The sequence below is a fragment of the Oncorhynchus keta genome, unplaced genomic scaffold, assembly GCF_023373465.1.
Source record: "Oncorhynchus keta strain PuntledgeMale-10-30-2019 unplaced genomic scaffold, Oket_V2 Un_scaffold_22955_pilon_pilon, whole genome shotgun sequence".
Classification (NCBI taxonomy): domain Eukaryota; kingdom Metazoa; phylum Chordata; class Actinopteri; order Salmoniformes; family Salmonidae; genus Oncorhynchus; species Oncorhynchus keta.
Genome location: NW_026290872.1, coordinates 93,103 through 114,335, shown reverse-complemented (window position 1 = coordinate 114,335; position 21,233 = coordinate 93,103). Strand labels below are relative to the sequence as shown.

Here is a 21,233-nt window from a genome sequence, read left to right as displayed (position 1 = left end):
TGGGTTTCTCAGGGAGAGAGAGAAAGGCAGACTGAGGAGAGAATAAGGGAAGAGAGTGATAGAAGTGTGTGTGAGTGAATGAGGGGTGAAGGGAGAGAGAGAGAAAGAGGGTGGAGGGAGAGCGAGAAATAAGGCAGATGGGTAGTTCTGTGTCGCTAATGGAAGTTTTTCAATATTTTACAGTTCTATTAAGGAAGTGTGGCAGCGAGCTCTTCAGCCGTGGCCCTCTGGAATGAGAGATCAGGGGACCGTTAGTCTGGCTAAGGAATCTGCCTCCGTGAAGATGAGGGGAGAAAGAGGATGAAACGTGGGTCCTGGGCAGAAATATAAGCTCCTGAGTGGCGCAACGGCGTCATTACAGACCTAGGTTCGATCCCAGGATGTGTTGCAGCCGGGAGACCCATGAGGCAGTGGCACAATTGGCCCAGTGACGTCCGGGGTAGGGGAGTGTTATATATATATCCGTTTCCTCCAGCATCTTCACGGGGTCCTTTGCTGTTATTCTGGGATTGATTTTCACTTTTCACACCAAAGTACGTTCATCTCCAGGAGACAGAACGCGTCTCCATCCTGAGCAGTATTTTGGCTGCGTGGTCCCATGGTGTTTATACTTGCGTACTATTGCTTGTACAGATGAACGTGTTGCCTTCAGGTGTTTGGAAATCGCTCCCAAGGATGACCCAGACTTGTGGTCTACAATTTTTATTAAGAGGTCTTGGCTGATTTCTTTTGATTCTCCCATGATGTCAAGCAAAGAGGCACCGACATTGAAGGTAAGCCTTGAAATACATCCACACGTACACCTCCAATTGACTCAAATAATGTCAATTAGCCTATCAGAAGCTTCTAAAGCCATGACATCATTTTCTGGAAATTTCCAAGCTGTTTAAAGGCACAGTCAACTTTTAAACTTCTGACACACTGGAATTGTGATAGTGAATTTTAAGTGAAATAATCAGTCTGTAAACAATTGTTGGAAAAATGACTTGTGTCTTGCACAAAGTAGATGTCCTAACGGACTTGCCAAAACTATAGTTTGTTAACAAGAAATGTGTGGAGTGGTTGAAAAACTAGTTTTAATGACTCCAACCTAAGTGTATGTAAACTTCCGACTTCAACTGTATTTAATACAGTACATTTCAGTTTCAAGCATCAATAAGTTTCATATCTCATCCGACTGTTGGTACAGATATGACCATCTCTACATGCATGGATGCAGTCATTTCGAATAAGCCTTCTGCTATATGTTCCTCTGGGGTATGATTTCATACGCTATATATTCTCTCTGTCTGTAGCATCCTGTTCATGATACTGCCCTGGCATCATCGGTTTCCTCTTTATACTGTCTTCTCCGTCTCTCAAATACAGAGCATTCGTAACGTAGTCAGACCCCTTGACACTTCCACATTTTGTTATGTTACAGAATTATTCTCAAATGTATATATATTTTTTTCCATTTTCTTCCCAACACCCATAATGACAAAGCAAAAACAGGGTCAGAATTTTTGTAAATGTATAAAAATAAAGGGGGAAAAAGGATATCTCAAATTTAAATATTCAGTATTTAGACCCTTTACTTAGTACATTGTTGAAACACCTTTGGCAGTGATTACAGCCTCAAGTCTTCTTGGGTATGACGCTGCAAGAATGGCACACCTGTATTTGGGGAGTTCCTCCCATTCTTATCAGCAAATTGATGAGGATTTTTTTGTGTGTGTGTACTGCACTGGGTGGATGGTTTGTAGGCGAGAAAAGAGATGGACTTGAGTGGTTGCCTTCAGGGGATTGTGAGTACAGCCACAACCGGACTTAGCTTTTTGTAGCAGGTAAGGAAAGCATTTTAGCTAACACTAACCTTAACCTAATACTCTTAACCTGCGACAAATAGGTCACTTCCAGTCATAGCTGTGTTCCACCTAGTCAAAACAGTCCATTGCTTAGCAGTGAAAAGCAACCTGTCATGGATAGATAACTGAAAAGATATCGCTAGCAATACAGCTACCGAAAGTGCTCGTTGACCCTCATATCCCAATATGTTGCTTATAGAGCAGGATAAAGTAGTGCAGCAAGCCGCTGGAGAGGCTGAGAAAAACCTCATAGGAAGCATTTCAGATGTTTTTAGAAGGAAATTGTCGATACAGTTAGTTGTAATAGCACAGTGGTTTTAACAAGTGACGCAAAGCACTTTACAACGTCCTGAGTGGAAAGCCACTAAAAACAAGCCGGGAGCAATGGAAGATTAGCATGACTACCCAGAACAGAGTACAGCGGAGAGGAGTCGTTGATGGCCTATGCTTCCCGAGGAAGTAAGTAAAGTACAGTCTTAACTTCCCCGTGTCACACCTCGCTATAGACCAAAACACAGGGAAAGCAGTCTCTTTCAATAATGGATGTCCTCAATCTCACCCCACTTTATTAAGAGGGGTCTGATGTGAGGAAAAGAGAAAACTATTATTAAAAACAGAAACGTCATCACAGTGTCTAAGAGGAGGAGTTACTACGTCAATTTAGGAACTGGGACAGTCACCAAAAAAGAGGAAGAGAAGCGAGAAATAACTGAACCACTCGCGTTCAAGGACGCGGAGGTGAACCCCCTCATCTCAGAGCTTCAAAGACCCTCTCAGGTACCGGCGGAGCGGAGTCACACAGCCGCAGGCACAAATCAAGAACAATGGCTTATGCCAGGTGGCTAACTGAGCTTTTAAGTCAGGCGGGCAGACTGCTTAAGGAAGGTGATGAATCGACCTCAGTCACTCGAGGAGAGACAGGGGGGTAAGGGGAAAGAGTAGGGAGGGAGAGAAGGAGTTGGAATAATTCTCACTGCTGTGGATCATAACCTTTACAGTATGAAAGGATGCAGAAGAGGACAAGAGTAGAGTGGAGGAGAAGAAAGAGCGGGATAGAGTCTGGAGGAGGGTAAAGCCACTATTCACTTTACTGGAAGAGTCGATTCAGAAAGGCAGCTTGAACGTGCCTTAGAATTTGACAAAACAGTAGTGGGGGGAAATGTTGAATATTGATGGAGTCAGCAATCCGCTGCTGCTCTACCCACCAGTCTGTTACTGTGGGGCCTTTGATGGAGGCTGGAGCTGCTGGAGGGTGTGGAGAGACCGGCAGGGACAGAGGCAGCCACGCAATGTGGTTGGCCCTGGGGTGAAGGACCACTGCCAGAGAGTGGACATCCAAGCAACCCAGAAAGGAGGAATCAAAGTCAGGCCTGCATCCCCAGCAGCTGGTGGAAAGGGGAGGGACTGCTACAGCCAAAAGCCAAGACTCAGGATTGACACAGCATGAGTAGCCTGAAAACTGCACACATCATTGGTGCTGCATCATGATCTAAAGCTAGGGCTAACCTAAAGCATTTCAAAAACACTCCTCTGGTGGGCAGAGAGATGCTGCTTCTGGACACACTTACCATACATCACACTCCAACACGTACCCTCCTTCACACACACATCATTGGTGCTGCATCATGAAAGTGTGTGTGTGTGAAGGAGGGCATGTGTTGGAGTGTGATGTATGGTAGGTGTGTGTGTGTGTCCAGATGCTGCATCTCTCTGCCCACCAGAGGAGTGTTTTGAAATGCTTTCGGTTAGCCCTAGCTTTAAAGTGAAGTCCACACACACAGAATACATGATCAACCCTCCAACTATCTGCTCATCAATTCAGGAATGCACAACCACAAAAAAAGGTGCAATAAAAGTGACTGAAAGTGTGTTTAAAATGCTCCCATCTAAAATGTGTTTCGCAGTGTAGAACAAGGCTTTGAGGACAAACTACAATAAGCCACAATAATGTTAATAGTTTTCAGCAGGAACCAGCTGAAGCCCCAGCAGCCAAGCTGTCTCTGGAGAGCTACTCAACAGAACCACATCGCTCTCCCACTCTCTCTACAGCCCTGACACATGGAGCCTACTGTTGCTTAGGCTTACAAGCCACCATCATCTCGTAATCATTCCTGCAGCGAACCATTCATGTAAACTTGCAAGATCAAGGTGGCTCGCAATGCAAACTGTAGCTAGTCCAAAAATAGCTCCCTGCTGCTCCATTCACCATTTTCTTGTTGCTAAAATTCTAATAGTTTGCCTAATTTCAGTTTGTGACAAACAAGAAGTCATTGCGTAGAGAATCATGGTACCATCTAAACTGTGAAATATTGTTTTCATAATCAAAAACACTGTATATTCAGCTGTTTTAAGTTGGTGTACAAAACCAAAAGTAAAATAAGCAAAAACAACTCTTCAAAATAGAAGGCATAGAAATAACACAGATCTACTACTTCTTAGACTTGCTTTCAACGGGAATGAAAGATCTATAACTCACATTTCTATGTGAATTTGGACAGGTTGCCCAAAAAGTTACAATTGCCTCAAAATGCTTAATATAAAACGGATGACACAAACAACTAGATTCGTTATCCATTTCATGCCCTGCCTCCAGTTCACTTACAGATATCTGAACAAGAGAACCTCATTGAAATTGTAACAAGCGGTTCTGTGAAAAGTGAATTTAAATCAGAAGTCAAAGCCGGATTTCTGGATTGGGCTGCGCTCAGAGTTTCTGGCCTAGGCAAACTGTTCAGTGAAGACACTGATGCCCTTTGCAACCACGTACCGATGTGAGAGTGGATTCTCAGCCCTCACTAGCATGAAAACTAAATACAGGCACAGACTGTGTGTGGAAAATTATTTAAGACAGACTCAGTCGAAGTCAGAAGTTTACATACACTTAGGTTGGAGTCATTAAAACTAGAGGTCGACCGATTATGATTTTTCAACACCGATACCGATAATTGGAGGACCAAAAAAACCTGATACCAATTAATCGTCCGATTTTTTTATTTTTTTTTAATAATGACAATTACAACAATACTGAATTGAACACTTATTTTAACTTAATATAATACATCAATAAAATCAATTTAGCCTCAAATAAATCATGAAACATGTTCAATTTGGTTTAAATAATGCAAAAACAAAGTGTTGGAGAAGAAAGTAAAAGTGCAATATGTGCCATGTAAGAAAGCTAACGTTTAAGTTCCTTGCCAGAAAATGAGAACATATGAAAGCTGGTGGTTCCATTTAACATGAGTCTTCAATATTCCAAGGTAAGAAGTTTTAGGTTGTAGTTATAGGAATTCTAGGACTCTCTCTCTATACCATTTGTATTTCAATAGACAAATCATTACAAACAGTAACCAGCCAAGTAGAAGAGTTGCACAAGTCAGAAATAGAGATAAAATGAATCCCTTACCTTTGATGATCTTCATATGGTTGCACTCAGAAGACATTAATTAACTCAATAAATGTTCCTTTTGTTCGATAAAGTCTCTATATCCAAAAACCTCAGTTTTGTTAGCGTGTTTTCTTCAGTAACTCACAGGCTCAAACGCAGTCAAAACAGGCAGACAAAAAATGCTAATCTGCAAAGTTCATAGAATCAAGCCAAACTATGTTTATATTCAATCCTCAGGTTGTTTTTAGCCTATAATCAAAATATTTCAACCATACAATAAAGTCGTCAATATAAAAGTTAAACAAGGCACTCATTTTTCAGAAAACAAGCCTGAAACTATTTCTAAAGACTGTTGACATCTAGTGGAAGGCATAGGAACTGCAAGTTGAGTCTTAAGTCAATGGATACTGTAATGGCATTGAATAGAAAACTACAACAACAAAAAATCCTACTTCCTGAATGGATTTTTCTCAGTTTTTCGCCGGCCAAATCAGTTCTGTAATACTCACAGACACTATTTTAACAATTTTGGAAACTTTAAAGTGTTTTCTATCCAAAACTACCAGTTATATGCATATCATATCTGCTGGGCCCGAGGAGCAGGCAGTTTAATTTGGGCATGGTTTTTATCCTAAATTCCAAATGCTGTCCCCTACCCTAGAGCTAGTGATTATGATTGATTGACTGATTGTTATTTATAAGATACGTTTAATGCTAGCTAGCAACTTACCTTGGCTTACTGCATTCGCGTAACAGGCAGTATCCTTGTGGAGTGCAATGTGGTCAGGTAGTTAGAGCGTTGGACTAGTTAACTGTAAGGTTGCAAGATTGAATCCCCCGAGCTGACAAGGTAAAAACCTAGTTAAATAAAGATTCAATAAAGGTGTAAAAAAACAAAAACAAACAAAAAACAGTCAAATCGGTGTCCAAAAATAACGATTTCCGATTGTTATGAAAACTTGAAATAGGCCCTAATTAAATCGGCCATTCCGATTAATCGGTCGACCTCTAATTAAAACTTGTTTTTCAGCCACTCCACAAACTTCTTGTAAACAAACTATAGTTTTGGCAAGTCAGTTATCGACTTTGGGCATGACACAAGTAATTTTTCCAACAATTGTTTTCAGACATAATTCACTTAATCACAATTCAAGTGGGTGAGAAGTTTACATACACTAAGTTGACTGTGCCTTTTAAACAGCTTGGAATGTTCCAGAAAATGATTTCATGGCTTTAGAAGCTTCTGAAAGGCTAATTGACCTAATCTGAGTCAATTGGAAGTGTACCTGTGGATGTATTTCAAGGCCTACCTTCAAACTTAGTGCCTCTTTGCTTGACATCATGGGAAAATAAAAATAAATCCAAGCCAAGACTCAAAATAAAACTTGTAGACCTCCACAAGTCTGGTTCATCCTTGGGAGCAATTTCCAAACACCTGAAGGTACCACGTTCATCTGTGCAAACAATAGTACGCAAGTATAAACACCATGGGACCACACAGCCTTCACACCGCTTAGGAAGGAGACGCGTTCTGTCTCCAAGAGATGAACGTACTTTGGTGCGAGAAGTGCAAATCAATCCCAGAACAACAGCAAAGGACCTTGTGAAGATGCTGGAGGAAACAGGTACATCGACATAACCTGAAAGGCCGCTCAGCAAGGAAGAACCCACTGCTCCAAAATCGCCATAAAAAATCCAGACTACGGTTTGCAACTGCACATACTTTTTGGAGAAATGTCCTCTGGTCTAATGAAACAAAAATAGAACTGTTTGGCCATAATTACCATCGTTATGTTTGGAGGAAAAAGGGGGAGGCTTGCAAGCCAAAAAACTCCATCCCAACCGTGAAACACGGGGGTGCTTTGCTGCAGGAGGGACTGGTGCATTTCACAAAATAGATGGCATCATGAGGCAGGAAAATTATGTGGATATATTGAAGCAACATCTCAAGGCATCAATCAGGATGTTACTTCCAAAGTTGCGGCAAAATGGCTTAAGGACAACAAAGCCAAGGTATTGGAGTGGCCATCACAAAGCCCTGACCTCAAGCCTACAGAAAATTTGTGGTCAGAACTGAAAAAGCATGTGGGAGCAAGGAGGCCTACAAACCTGACTCAGTTACACCAGCTCTACCAGGAGGAATGGGCCAAAATTCCCACAACTATGTGGGAAGCTTGTGGAAGGCTACCCGAAACGTTTGACCCAAGTTAAACAATTTAAAGCAATGTTACCAAATACTAATTGAGTGTATGTAAACTTCTGACCACTGGGAATGTGATGAAATAAATAAAATATTAAATAAATCTCTCTACTATTATTCTAACATTTCACATTCTTAAAATAAAGTGGTGATCCTAACTAACCTAACAGAGGGAATCTTTACTAAGATTAAATGTCAGAAATTGTGAAAAATGTATTTGGCTAAGGTGTATGTAAACTTCTGACGTCAACTGAAGCTAGGTGGGACAACCACATACAGTATCATAAGATATTAAACATTTTAAAAAGTAGCTATCAGCAAATCAAAATCAAAAAGTCACGTGCGACTGTTAGTTCAGATGTTTTCAGAAGTTGGGCAGAGACTCTGCTGTCTTAGGTTCCACCATTGGGGTGCCAGGACAGAGAGAAGAGTGGACTGGGCTGAGGGGGAGCTGCCCTCATGCAAGGGTGAGAGGACCAAGAGACCAGAGGTGGCAGAACGGAATGCTCGGGTTGGGGTGTAGGGTTTGAGCATAGCCTGAAAACACATTCTCCACTGCCAAGGAGATTCAATAATTATTTGATAAGCACATCAAGCACAACACACAGGGGAAGAGCTGATAGATCTCTAGGCTAACCCCAATTTGACTGGCTCAATATTCAGCTATGCTATACATACACAGCCTAAACAATGTCTGTGATGCAGTCCTCAGTGTGAGGGAGGAAGCCGCGGTGAGAAATCTCACAGTATTAACTTTGCTGTGCGTTCCAGGTTACTCTTTTCTTTGGCTGGAGGAAACTGTGCAGACACGATGATCTGAGCCATCTTATTGTGGTCCTTCTGTAGCACAGTTGGTAGAGCATGGCGCTTGTAACGCCAGGATAGTGGGTTCGATTCCCGGGACCACCCATACGTAGAATGTATGCACACATGACTGTAAGTCGCTTTGGATAAAAGCGTCTGCTAAATGGCATATTTTTTTTTTATTTTTTTTTATTGGCCAGCGGTAGGCCCATGACTGCGTGGCCAAGCATACCTCCAACTCAATCATCAAGTTTGCAGACGACACAACAGCAGTAGGCTTGATTACAAACAACAATAAGACCGCCTACAGGGAAGAGGTGAGAGCTCTGGGAGTGTGGTGGCAGGAAAATAACCTCTCACTCAACGTCAACAAAACACAGCAGAGGGAGCACACACAGGAACTTGAAGCTTTCCACCTTCTCCAGAGATGGGACCACAGTAGAGAAGGTGGAAAGCTTCAAGTTCCTCGACGTACACATCACTGACAAACTGAAATGGTCTACCCACACACACATTGTGGTGAAGAAAGAGCATCAGCGCCTCTTCAGCCTCAGTCGGCTTAACACCTAAAGAAATGTGGCTTAACACCTAAAACCCTCAAACTTTAACAAAGGCAAAATTGAGAGCATCCTGCTGGGCTTTATCACCGCCTGGTACGGCAACTGTACCGCCCACAACCGCAAAGCTCTCCAGCCATTGGTGCAGTCTGCCCAATGCATTACCGGGGGGACTTCCAGCCCTCCTGGACACCTACAGCACCTGATGCCATAGGAAGGTCAAAAAGATCATCAAGGGCATCGAGCCAATGCCTGTTCACCCTGCTATCATCCAGAAGGCGAGGTCAGTACAGATGCATCAAAGCTGGGACTTAGAAGCTATTTTCAGACTCTATCTCAAGGCCATCAGACTGCTAAACAGCCATCACTAGCACATCAAAGGTGGCTGCCTATAGACATAGATTAGAAATCACTGGCCACTTTAATAATGTTCCGTATCTAGCATTACTCATCTCATATGTATAAACTGCACTCCACACTATTCTACAGTATCTTAGTCACTTTTAAATTGTGTTTACATATTGCATCACCCATCTCATATGTATATACTGTATTCTATACTACACCACTGACTGTTAAACAGCCATCTCCAGCACATCAGAGGCTGCTGCCTATAGACAGATTAGGAATCACTGGCCACTGTAAGGAAATTAAACACTAGCCAGTTTAATAATGTCTACATATCTTGCATTACTCATCTCATATGTTCAAATTGTACTCTATACTATTCTACGGTATCTTAGTGACTTTAATTGGGTGATGCAATATTTACACCCATATCATATATATATACTGTATTCTATACTATGCCATTGTATCTTAGTCCAATGCCACTCTGACATATGTATATATGCTTACTCCATTCCTCACTTAGATTTACATGTATTTTGTGAAACTGTTGGATATTACTTGTTAGATACTACTGCACTGTCGGAGCTAGAAGCACAAGCATTGCGCTACACCCGCAATAACATCTGCTAAACATGTGTATGCGACCAATACATTTGATTTTGATTTGATTGATAGGTGCACTTGATCTGCTCTCTGGCCCTGCCGTGTAGGCAGAATTCTTCGTTCAGATACATGAAATGGTCCAAAATGGGAACACTTTGCCTTCCTGGTGCTAGGGCTGATGAATCATGTGCACCTACCGCCAACAGCAACAAATGAAAAAAAAATAGGAACGGGAAGGCTTCATCGTTAGGTTTTTTACAGAAATGGTTGGTGAACGACTAGGAATGCCTTAAAAATAGTGACCACTAATTTAGACACTGATGACTCCACACCAATTAATGAACAATGGACAATATACTGAAGTGTCATACAGAGTGGGGTGGCTTCTTTGTTGGGCTACAGCGCATTGAATCCATATGGGCTAAACTGTGTAGGATAGACGGCCAGTCCAATTGGGCTAAACTGATTAGGATAGACGGCCAGTCCCATATGGGCTAAACTGTGTAGGATAGACGGCCAGTCCCATATGGGCTAAACTGTGTAGGATAGACGGCCAGTCCCATATGGGCTAAACTGTGTAGGATAGACGGCCAGTCCCATATGGGCTACCACACAGTCATTTTTTGTCTTCCTGTTGATGGCTGTCTTCCTCTGTTCACGCTGCTGAATTTACCTCCCAGGGAGAAATTGACCTACAGGTCATGATTAATTATAGACCGCATTACTTGCGTGAACCCTTTTTTTTTTTTTTTTTTACATAGTAGAAAAGCACATACATACTTTAAAAATGTAGGACATATTATGTTGTTACGGTAATTTAGCCGTTATTGCTAATAATAATAATAATGATGCTAATGACTTAAGAGGGTTTTACTGGGTGGGGAACGACCAATGGCTGGGTTTCCCTCTGGGTACTGCTTTTTGTTTTACATCCATGGGCGTATTAACAGTAAAGATAACAATTAATAATACATCATTTTTTTGACAATGGCAACACTAGCTATTTTCTCTTGGAATTTGAAAGGCCTAAACTATCCTATAAAATGTTCCAGCTATCTTGATATCCTAGCAAGAAACCATGTTGATATAGCAATGCTCCGAGAAACACACCTGCTACAAAAGGACGCACATAGAATAGAGAACCATTTGTACAAACTGGCTTCTTTTTCATCAGCCCCAAACAATACATCTTTAGTTATCATAATGATACGTCAGAAACTCTCAATCACCCTGCTGGGTAAAGGTGAAGACCGAGAACGCAGAATCACTTTCCCTAAATGTATCCATAATGGAAAGAAAATTGCCTTTATTAATGTGTACACTCCAAAATGATATGATCCTAGGTTTTTTGATTCTCTGAACATATTGTTAGAATGAACTGAATTCCATCTAGTTATTGGGACAGACATGTCATTTCGGACTCAGCCAGGGGGCAAAAGAGTCTAGAGAGAAATATGGTGTCTCATATTGCTCTGGAAGAGGTGGTCTTCACTGATATATCCTTAACTGTAAACTACGCGTTGGTCCAATTATTGCTCAAACTATTTCTACTGGGTGCAAAATTGAAGAAAAAAAAAGAACTATGTAACTGGGAATCAAAATGGAATGATCATACTTCAATATTTCACAATAATGCCTTGCGATCCAGAGGGCGGACTTCTACATCCCCCCAATGGTCCAAATTTGGAATCCATGCCTCTACCATGGACAGTAATGGTTTTCAAAACATTACAAGATTTGAAAGACACACACACATTACCAGGAAACTCCTTTTTTCTAGATTTAGAATTTAGGTCAGCTATGTTGACCTATGGACATCTACCGAACCATCCAATAATGGGACTTAAATAAATGATCTGGGCTCCCTAAAAGGACTGAGCTCTACAATATATAAACAACTTTTGGAAAGCTCATATCCAAGCTACCAATTAAAAAGCATGGTCCACAGATATAATTGAATCTGAACAACCCTTAAACTGGAAAAGAATATGAAATAATATAACCTTGGCAACCTTGTATTCGGAACCATCAACTGCTACTTTTTAAGTTTGTTCACAGTATTTAACACCAAGGAAAATTTTACAATTAAATTGGCCCAAACTCCCAACTGTTCACCGTGTCCCCTAAGTCAGGTCGGCACATTCCACATGCTTCTGGGGCAAAGTGACAAAATTCATTTAGAAGTGCATTCAAATTTAAATAATGCTTTGCATCTATAATGTTATTTAATGATGATAGCCCCTCGAATCTCAAGAAGATTACTACTGGCAGGCAGCACCAGGCTTGGCAAGGTGGGAAACATGGTTTCCAGTTGGGGAGAGAGGATGCAGACGGGTGGATAGGACTGAATGAGAACGTGGCAACCACACCTAAGGGCGAAGAAAACAAACAGTTCTAAAATGGGAGCTTTCAAGTTCTAAAATGGGAGCTTTCATTGACAAAGTTAAAAGAGCACATTAAAGATGTGCAGCGTGTGCCAAACACTAGGCTGCTCAGACTGGGGAGAAATGAGTGTGTATTCGGCAGCTGTAAGAGACGACTGCTAGAATGAACATATTATTTTTCCATAGTCAGCACTGTGAGGAAAAAAACTATTTATGCACCTTACAAAGCAGACTAATGTGAAGTGTGTAATTGTGTAGTATCCAGCAGAGTTGTGGACTCGAGTCACATGACTTTGACTCAAGTCAGACTCGAGTCACAAATATGATTACTTGCAACTCAACTTTGATTTTAACACCAATGACTCGTGACTTGACCTTGAGCCTTTTGACTCGACCTGACACCCTCCCCAAGCCTTTTGACTCGACCTGACACCCTCCCCAAGCCCAAATATTAAAAATGATGCTATTAAAAAAAAAGTAATTTAACGGATTACAGTTTGAATCGGACTGCAGCCAATCAAATTGTGCCAGCTGAGAAAAAGTTGTGCGTGGCAGTGCAGAGGAACGTCTGTGAGTGAATTCAGATGGAGCCCTTAGAAAGATGATACCCAAAATTATTATTTTCGGATATAAAGACGACGCTGCATCAACAAAAAAACGGATTGCAACTTGCAAAACATGTGGGAAGAAAATTACAGACGGAGGCGCAACAATTTCCAACTTTGTTCGACATTTGAAGCTGCACAAAGAACGGTAAGTCGCGGCTAATATAGCCGACAGCTATATAATTTATAACTTTACTAGTGTAGCATGTAGGCTAAAGTAATGTTAAATCAATGAGCCTCCACACAGTCAGTCAGTGCGGGAAAGTGATCATTGCACCCAAGATTCGTTAGCCTACTGTAACCACAACAGAGAGAGTGTGTGTGTGTGTGTGTGTTAAGGTTGGGCGATTATGTACAAGCCTACATCGCCCGATTGCGCCCCAACGCCATCCTCGATAGTCGATTACTATGGGGGGTCTTTCTCATGGCTACCCATGTATTTCCATGGAAATATAACATTTATTTGGAAAGTAATAATTATATACATATTTTTAAGAGCATTCATGATTTGCTTAAATGCCATATATTAACTATTACTCTTGTTAAAAATATGAAATGGTATTATATTTGGTGAAGAACACATTATGACTTGTTTAAGACTTGAGACTTGTCTGTCTTGACTTAGACTTGACTTGGGATTTGAGTGCTAAGACTTGAGACTTACTTGTGACTTGTAAAAAAATGACTTGGTCCCACCTCTGGTATCCAGATACTCAAATGCAGCATAGGCTACTTTTTGAGCATTCTTCCAGTTCCCCGTGGTTTAAATTTACACTATAATAACATTATATTAAATTCATGAGTCACTCAAACCTGGCTCATGTTGTAATACAATTGTCTGCCCATATCTTTCCTAAATAATAGAGGAGAATCATCTTTTTGTGGCACATCCTTTGAATGCTCCGGACACTCTTCATGTGGTTGAAGAGGTCTGGAGGCCCCGAGACACTTTCCACTTTTCATTAAGCTCCAGTCAAAAGCTCATAATTTCTTATAAAACACTAAGATAGCTGCCAAACTTCTGCTGGGCTGAAGTTCGAATTCAGGCTGCATCTCAACTGGCCGTTATTGGGAGTCCCCTAGGGCGGCGAACAATTGCCCCAGCATCGTCCGGGTTTGGCCGGTGTAGGCCGTCATTGTAAGTAAGAATTTGTTCTTAACTGGCTTGCCTAGTTAAATAAAGGTCAAATATATATATATTTTGAATAATACATCTTCACCATCAGCACAAGCCAAAGGTAGTTATTTCCTACCCAGAAAGCTGGAGAGCGACACGGACACACAGAAAAACATTATTGATTATTAATAGCGAAGGGACGACGTGGAGGGAAGGAGCGAGGATCAACAACGAGAAGAAGAAACAACCATGAATTGATGGGAAAAACCGCTTGACAAAACCAAGGCCAGGCTACAGACACTATCATCATGATCATCCAAGCTAATCCACATGCATTTCTAGATGAGGTCACAAAACAAAAACAGCCAACGTTTCATCCACCATGGCCCTGTTTCCTGATGGCCTGTTTATTCATATAGTAGTGGTAGCTGGCTCTCACAAAACCAATCTGAGAAATCACACAGGTAGGGCCACAATAGGCCCAAGTTCTGGATGGTATCCCATCCTTTGATTGATTTTACAGATTGTTATCTGGCTTTTTTACAATAACTATAAAAGCCAGAAACATAATGAAAATGAAGATAATTATGTATTCCATATAGCTGTTCCCCAAATCACAAGCAGACCTCAAGAGTTGATAAGTAAGCAAGATGGTCGGTTGCTTGGCTTGCCTTGCCTGTGGGTGCAACCTGCTTTGTGACTGAATACAGACTCCATACTCAAGAGTTCTCTCCGTACTGAAACAAGTTCATGGATTGTATTTGGCAGATGACAGATTGCTCCCCAAAGTGAGTGGAAAACAAAATAGGGCCAGTTTGATCACTACTGCTGGTCTGACCAGGTGAGGCCTTTTGATACACAGCAGACTCTGGAAACATCAAATATGTTGAGGTTTTATGGCCTGTTAAAACCAGGTCACACTAATTACTTGACCTCAAAATGACATTTTACTTTTCTCAAACCTAAAGGACACACGACAAAATGCAACAAAATCACAGCAGCCTCCTCAACTCTCAAACCGGTGCATGTGAAATGGCGCCTCATACGTTATTGTTTTACCCTTTGACACATACCCCCACACGGGTGTGATCATTCTACAGTGGTCCCTGCAGCTTACGTTCAAACCAGTGTGATTAGACACTTTAGAACGTCCAGTTACGATTGTGGTAACAGTCGGCGTTTGAGCTGGCCACACTGTTTTTTACAGCAACATTTTTGCACAAACAGTCTTTACAACATTATGTACTCTATGTGAGCATTTTAATATTGAATGCAATGTTCAGACATTCACAGAAGTAGCAACAGCATGACACAATTCTCATCCAAACCGGAAAATGTAGGCTACATTAGTCGTAGCAGTAACTGAGGAAAGAGTGACCTAACACAAGCAGTCATATTGAGCTAACTCTTGGCTAACAGAAACCAAAATATGAATAAGCTAATAGCAATTACCATTTACAATTCATCACGTCACAGGTGAGCTTGCCAGTGATCAAATCATTTAGTAAGACACTTTCTAAAAATAGAAAGTAATCTGACAATGGGTAGCTTGTGCGCACCACCATGTTTTTTTGTTTTAGAGTCAACCAAAGACAAGACATGATGCATGTTGAAGGGGGTGTGTCGTCTACGGTCATTCACTTCCGGACGTTTACGCGAAAGACGAGTGAACCATCCATTCTACTTGTTTTGTTATAACATCTTTGGTCTGACAGACATTTACGTGACAACCAGAATGCATTGTATGATGTGAACAAACATGGAGCCACACACAGCTGGCAATTAGCTTAGCATCAGCTCATCATAATCAGTACAACCTTCAAGAAATTATTATAATGTGTCCATTACAATCTATGCAAGATTCGGAATGCATGTAACCAGTACTTGAACATATGTGAATAAAACAGTAAATACATTATGCTCCATACATACGTGCTATAGTAGAAACAACAACAGGATATACAGAAACTATGATAACGTAATAAGGCACTTTGATAGAAATGCACACATGTCCAAAGTTATCATTAGCAAGGAGAACAGCAACCTTGGCAATGTGGGCAAAGCCATAAAATGTGCCAGGGGGGGGAAGTTAGCGTAAGTTCTGAAGTTCTGTGCTGACTGGAGACGCTCAAATGTCTGAATACTTCATGTGAGGAAACACTAGGGAAGTGCTTGGGCTCTCGTCGAAGAGAGAAGTTTGTCTAGCTCAGTAACGCCTCAAACGTAAATTGTCGTCAACAGTGAAATGGACAACTTCTATGAATTAATGAGGAGGCGGAACACATCTCAATTCAACTAACATCAAGGCGGTGGCCCGTTCCTGTAGGTTCATGCTCTACAACATCCGCAGAGTACGACCCTGCCTCACACAGGAAGTGGCGCAGGTCCTAATCCAGGCACTTGTCATCTCCCGTCTGGATTACTGCAACTCGCTGTTGGCTGGGCTCCCTGCCTGTGCCATTAAACCCCTTACAACTCATCCAGAACGCCGCAGCCCGTCTGGTGTTCAACCTTCCCAAGTTCTCTCACGTCACCCCGCTCCTCCGCTCTCTCCACTGGCTTCCAGTTGAAGCTCGCATCCGCTACAAGACCATGGTGCTTGCCTACGGAGCTGTGAGGGGAACGGCACCTCAGTACCTCCAGGCTCTGATCAGGCCCTACACCCAAACAAGGGCACTGCGTTCATCCACCTCTGGCCTGCTCGCCTCCCTACCACTGAGGAAGTACAGTTCCCGCTCAGCCCATTCAAAACTGTTCGCTGCTCTGGCCCCCCAATGGTGGAACAAACTCCCCCACGACGCCAGGACAGCAGAGTCAATCACCACCTTCTGGAGACACCTGAAACCCCACCTCTTTAAGGAATACCTAGGATAGGATAAAGTAATCCTTCTCACCCCCCTTAAAAGATTTAGATGCACTATTGTAAAGTGGCTGTTCCACTGGATGTCATAAGGTGAATGAACCAATTTGTAAGTCGCTCTGGATAAGAGCGTCTGCTAAATGACTTAAATGTAATGTAAATGTAATTCAAACTGATGTTAGAAAATAAAACTTGTTAGAAAACAATTAGAAATTGACAAGTTAAAAGTTGAAGCCTATAGATAATTAGCAGGCATTGTGCCTTGGTTTGAGGGCAACATGGGTTAATTGTCCTGTTGCGTAACAATCACACTTTGCATGCTGACACTGGGGCGACCGTTATAGATATTTTGAACTCATGCTTGTAAATTTAAAAGGCATGTAGGACAATGTGGTTAATGCAGCAATCCTTCGTGCACATAATGATTCTGATGTTAGCACTACCGAGACCCGGTGACGAAAACAAACCTAAATAGAAGTCATAATGCTCAGTGAACTGGCAACCACGGTGGATACATGTTTAAAACATGAGAGAGAGGGTGGGGGGGGGCATTCAACAGAGCAAATTAGTTCTCTTTGCACAACTGTGGATAAGGCACATAGGCTAATACAGAATTGCTAGCCTACTAATGCTGCATTATCAACATAATGAGAACATAGATCCACATTTTAGATTAATTTCACACTCAGGGGCAGCAGAGTGCAGTTGAGTGCTGAGTGACAAATGGGACACCAACTCCCTGAGTGTGAACATGCTGCCCTAAGAGATGTGATGACTGAGTTACTTAGTCATTGACAGTGAATGAGAATAGATCCGTTTCCGCTCCATCTATCCACTCCCTTGACTCACACTGCCTTTCTGACATCCGGCTCAAAGAGACAAGACATTAGAGGCCTGGGGTGATTCACATTACATGCTTAGTATCAGAAAGATCTCTCATAATGGCGCGGGGGTTGGTTGCAAGTACAAAAATCTGACTCAGAACGAGAGGAGCATATAGGCGCTTTAATTCCGTGTGGCATATAACATCCATTACAAAGTGGTTACATATAAACTGTCTGCTTTGGAATGATATAAGACTCATGTCTCATATCATGATACACAGTCTAATTCCAGTGATTAGATGAGAGGATCCTTCTCCCCTGAGAAACACCATGAACATAGAGGAGATAGCTAACGTTGTAAGGATGGGGGGGGAAACAATTATAATTGGTAGTTAAATATCAGTATATTATTTTTTAGAGCCCGGCCGATATGGGATTTTCACTGCACAGCCTCTCGCCCCAAGCGTTGCCTCAGTGAACGGTCCCTTGGGAGTCCCTACCCCCATTGAAATTTAAATGGTTATGGTAAGGCTTCCGGTTAGGTAAGGGTTATGGTTAAGGGTTAGTGTACTCTCACACAGCTCGTTAGCTAGCTAGATGAGGGTGGCGAAACGTGAATTTGGACCAATCCCTGACAAGTGACAACCCATATATCAGCTCGTAGCTAACCTTCACAAAGAGCAAATACCATACTAGATTTCACAGGCTTCACTAAAGGGCAGTAAAGTTAACGTTACTAGACAGGAGAATGTTCTTAGCATGGAACTTGCTTTACATTTGGCCATAGCATCCATTGTTTGTCACAACACCCAATGCTATGACACTTCACGTAACAGTATATGGCCAGTGCACATTATTGGCACGTTAATGAGCTGGCAAGCTTCTATCTACTCAACACTGACCGTAGAAGCAGTAACAGTTAGTTCACCCTTCTCTACGACCGGTGTCGTTCCGTTGGGTGATTGTTTCCAATCTTGCTGTAGCGCGCCAAGGCAAGATAGGCTTATTAGCCATGTAAACGGCAATACAAAAACATCTGGAAAAAGGAAAATATCGTCCGATAATATCGGTCAATTGATAAATCGGCCTGGCTCTAATTACATTGAACGATATACAATGCCTTCAGAAAGTTATCACACCAAGACTTTTCCCCACATGTTGTTGTGTTACAAAGGGTGGATACAAATGGATTTAATTATAATTGGTGTTGTCTATGATCTACACAAAAATACTGTAATGTCAAAGTGGAAGAAACATTTAACAAATGTTTGAATTTATGAAAAATAAAACACTAATATATCTTGATTAGATAAATATCCAACCCAGAGTCAATACATGTTAGAAACACCTTTCGCAGCAATTACAGCTGTGAGTCTTTCTGGGTTAGTCTAACGATTTTGCACACATGATTTGTACAATATTTGCACATGATTATTTTTAAAATTCTTCAAGCATTTTTAAAACATTTTTTAAAAACTTAAATTGGCTTGAAAATCTATGGCAAGACTTGAAAATGGCTGTCAAGTATGATCAACCACCAACTTGACAGCCATTTTCATGTCTTGCCATAGATTTTCGAGCCATTTTAAATTTTTTTAAATGTACTAGGCCACTCAGGAACATTCAATACTGTCTTGGTAAGCAGTGTATATTTGGCATTCTGTTTTAGGTTATTGTCCTGCTGAAAGGTGAATTTCTCTCCCAGTGTATGATGGGAAGCAGACTGCATGTGTGCCAGTGTGAGTGGGCTGTTGCCAGAGTAGATTGAGAATTTGGCAGTACGTCCAACCGGCCTCACAACCGCGCCAGGTCAGGACCCTCACATTCGGCTTCTTCACCTGTGGGATTATCTGAGACCAGCTGATGAAACTATGGGTTTGCATGGGTTAGGGTTAGAATATGCTGTGATAATAATAATAACAACAACTTGGTCAATGTCCAAATGTTTATGGACCTGACTGTATAGCCTAATAAGCAACGGATTCTGAAACATTAAGAATTATAGAAGTATAAACCAATTACAAATGACATGACTAGATTTTAAAATAATAAACTGCCCCCTTGATTGAAATTGAAAAAGCTATTTTCTTCCAGGTAACCATTCTGTAAATTTTGATCCATCCCTTAAGCTGTCCTAATATATTTTGTTTTACTTTGTCAGAATTATATAGGCACTATTGAATAGAGGTGAATACTAGCTTTCCAATGGTGTCAGAATTCTTTGAGGGTATTTTCATCCAAATCGGGTGAAAGGTGTAGTAATTACAGCAAGTTTCATATGTTGTCGTCCCCTTTTTAAGGGACTAAAAGTAGTTGGACAGTTGGTTGCTCAGCTATTCCATGGCCAGGTGTGTGTTATTCCTTTATTAGTTCATTTACAAGTAAGCAGGTAAAAGATAGAGAGATGATTTCAAGTGTGGCATTTGCATTTGGAATCTGTTGCTTGTTAACACTCAATATGAAGTCCAGTTTAACCAGAAGGGGACTAGGGTTCCAATTTGGGAACACACACACCCCCCCACGTTCAGCTGGAAGGTGGTGCATGGAACGCAAAAATATTCCTAAAAATATTTAACCTCCACACATTAACAAGTCCAATGGCTCAAATGAAAGATAAACACCTTGTTTATCTACCCAGCAAGTAGATAAGATTCAGATTTCTAAAATGTTTTACGGCGAAAACATAGCACATATTTATATTAGATCACCACCGAAACAAAAGGCAACCATTTTGTCCCAGAAAAAATAAAATTTAAAAGTAGGATTAAAAAATAAATAATTCACTAACCTTTTGAAAATCTTCATCAGATGACAGTAATATTACATGTTACACAGTACATTTTTTTTTTTCAATAATATGCCATTTATATCCATAAATCTCGGTTGACGACATTTAAAAAAAAAAATGCTACTCAAATGTCCGGAGAAATGATGATAGCTCCGACAGATAACAAGCAATAAACATGACTAAATATACATGTTCTACATATATTTACAAAGATACACTTCTTCTTAATGCAACCGCTGTATTACATTTATTTTTAACGTTACAGACATCGTTCACTGGGCTATATACTATGAGTCGGCGCTCAGATATTAGCAGTATGTCTCCTCTACGTTTGGAGTCCACAGAAACCCCAAATAACCACATAAATATTCCCTTACCTTTGATGCTCTTCCATCAGAAGACGTAGAAGGAGTCATTCTTACCCAATACATCGTTTGGTTTCAGGTTGTGTGTCCCTGTATTAGCATATGCTAACAGCTTCAGTTGAAATGCGTCAAAAATTACTTCTGGTCCAGCACTCTTGCGCATCAAAACTTCCAATTTACATATTATATGTCGATTAAACTGGTCAAACGATGTGCAAAATCGAGCTTTATGATGTTTTTAGCATGTAGAACAAAGAGCAGCGCTAACAGACAATCCGGCTTCAAATGCTGGATCATGGAAAAAGACGTACTCCAAATCGGCCGCGCGCAATAGAGTGCATGTTTTTCAGAGGGACACGAGCAATTTCGCCCGCCAAACGTGCAGGGCTCGTGGGATTCTCACAATGAACGTGCCATTTGAAAGCAGACATCGCGCTGAAGAGATAGAGACTGTTCCTGGATCGGTAGCTGCCTGGGAAGGGTGGGGGCCATGACGTCAAAGTTGACCCAACTTTTCTCTTCACAAGAGAGAGTTTGGGA

General features: G+C 41.3%; 1 protein-coding gene across 2 annotated transcripts in view; it reads right to left on the bottom strand.

The window, feature by feature from the left end:
- The window catches only part of LOC118385360 (splicing factor, suppressor of white-apricot homolog), a 124,783-nt gene that overhangs the window by 60,891 nt on the left and 42,659 nt on the right, over nt 1–21,233 (bottom strand). The window lies entirely within an intron of this gene.